Source organism: Artemia sp. Qi Xiang Cuo, chromosome 20 (genome assembly GCF_049724085.1).
Source record: "Artemia sp. Qi Xiang Cuo chromosome 20, ASM4972408v1, whole genome shotgun sequence".
NCBI lineage: Eukaryota > Metazoa > Arthropoda > Branchiopoda > Anostraca > Artemiidae > Artemia > Artemia sp. Qi Xiang Cuo.
The window spans coordinates 28555686-28558063 of record NC_142813.1 but is presented as its reverse complement, the minus strand read 5'-3'; the positions used below and the strand labels follow the sequence as shown (position 1 = coordinate 28558063).

Below are 2378 nucleotides of genomic sequence, written 5' to 3'. Positions count from 1 at the left end.
GTTTTGATCTGACTCTTTTTTTTTGGAGTTGGGGGGTTTTATATTTCTTAACATTGGAGGTTATCGTCTCTTACTAGGTTGCTAGCTACCGCTGCAACCCGGATAATCTGTGAAGTGAGATTCAAAGCAAATGTTTAGAGTACGATCGACAAGAGATTTAACAATTGCTCTTTTAACTTCTGGGGGGTGATTGGATTTAAAATGTAGATATCTGTTGTTTTATCTGGGTTTGCTGTAAATTGTTATATCCTGTTTATCAATGCTATAAATTATTAAATCTTTTCCCAGTCATAAGTGAAATCATACTGAATATTCAGTTTATCAGCAAGACTTCTGAAGATATACCTTAGATATTTATAATTTGGAGTTTCTGCAAACTCCAAGTTTCGGCAGTAGTTCAAGTACAAACCAAATTCTGTTGGTATGCTTTCACATAGAGTAGATATGGTGGTGGACTTTTTAGATTTGTATATTTTGTCTAATAAGTCTAATTTTGAAGTGCCTTTTAAGTTTTGCCACGGAAGATCACCCTTCACAAAATGTACCAATACATATCCTAGGGATTCAAGATCATCTCGGCGGCTTTGTTCAAGACCTTCAAGGGCATTTAAAGAAGCATACTTAAGATTTCCTATTTTATACTTATTGTACTTCACTGGTATCGTTAAGATAGAATACTGTCTTGTATAGGAAAAACTAGTAAGGAAAACTTTTTTAACGTCTGTATAGTCTTTTATACCCATAGAAAAACTACTTGGATGAATGTTCCCATGGATAAAAAATTTAGAATGAACATATTCTAGTCTTTTCAGCATTTGATCAGCTAGAATCAAGACTGTCTTGAGGTTAAACTTCAGACTACAAGACGTAAACAGTTCTTGTAGTGAAGGTCCTAAAATATTCATTACCAATACGTTGTACTCATTCTCCTGACCACGACACTTGAATGCAAGTACACCATTTTCAGGGTCTTGAAGTGTCTTGGAATTATCGAAGTCACGAATTAGCTCGTTTTTTTCCTTAGAGCCCAACTTGATAAGTACATCTTCGTTGCTGTCCATGTCTTTTGCATAGTACGTATGACAAACATCGTTGCGTCGAATTTTTACTACTAGACGATATTTCCCTAAAAGAATAGTTTCATGTTCAGGTGCCTCAAAAACTGCAATTTTATCTAATGCTGGCTCTTTTTTCATCCCTTTCTTTTGACTCATTTTTCGCATTATAAATCAGACGATATCTTGTCAGTACTTAAAATCATTCTCATAAAAAATGTGTCCCGGAGTTAGAACGTAGTAAAAAAAAAATAATTTTTTAATTTTCAGAGTTTTTCTAGTTTTAATTAAATAGTTAGAATTATTGCTCAGACACCATAAATATTTTTGCAATTTGCATAATAACTTTAGCGATCCTGAACTGAGAACTAAAATAAAATAAAATTATCTTGTCGAAAGATAAACGTGTAAATATTTTATATTCATTTAATACGTAATATATAATATTTATACACAATCTAATTAAAAGACGATCATTCGAAGAACATACCATTGCATATATCAGACTTAGTTAGCTGCTCGATTCCTTAAAAAAAGTCTCATTTGTCAACTGAAACTAGAATCATTCCTAAAAATTTTAAATAAAATAATTTTATTTAACTGCAAAGTACAAAAATATGTATGGTGTCTGATCACTAATTTCCATTTTTTAATTCAAACCAGGAAAAAACACAAAATTATAAAATTAGTTTGGTTTTCCTTTTGCTTCAATTAACTCGCTACGCCATTTTTTTACGCCATTAATTTTATATCATCTTAGTTCAAATTTATTATTGCATCCTGGAAACAAACCTTTTTGGCTTAATTCGTAAAGTACGTATCTCTATATTGTTGTCCTATTGTGGTCCTAATAGTGTAATTCTTGTTTTGATCTGAATCTTTTTTCAGGAGTTATGGGCTACTTTAGTTTTTACTATGGGGCGTGATCGTCTCTTAATAGTTAGCGAGCTACCGCTGCATCCAGATTATGGGCTGGAAGTTCGTTCTTTACTGTAAATCATTTTATATTCATTATTATGAATCTGAAAAATGTTTTGGGGGAGGGGGGTTCAAACCCGCTAAACCCTTTGGATACGTCCTTGAATGTCATTAATTTAATTTAAAATGATACATTGAACAACTCTCTACGATGTGCCAGTGCTAAGCTATCTATGGAATATAAAGTTTAAAATACAGCATTACCACGAACTGTTTGATTGCTTCAAAAATTAAATGTCTTTGAAAAGACAGCAGTATGGAAAGACATCAAAAATACAGTTTTTAGTTGAAAAATTTATCCTGTTTTAAAATGATTTGTTTTAGTTAGAAAAGGTTTTTAACCCA

At 31.9% G+C, this 2378-nt stretch overlaps 1 pseudogene; it reads right to left on the bottom strand.

Annotated features, from left to right (window-relative positions):
- Positions 1–272: 272 nt before the first annotated feature.
- Positions 273–1214, bottom strand: LOC148940064 (casein kinase I pseudogene; annotated as a pseudogene).
- Positions 1215–2378: the final 1164 nt, after the last annotated feature.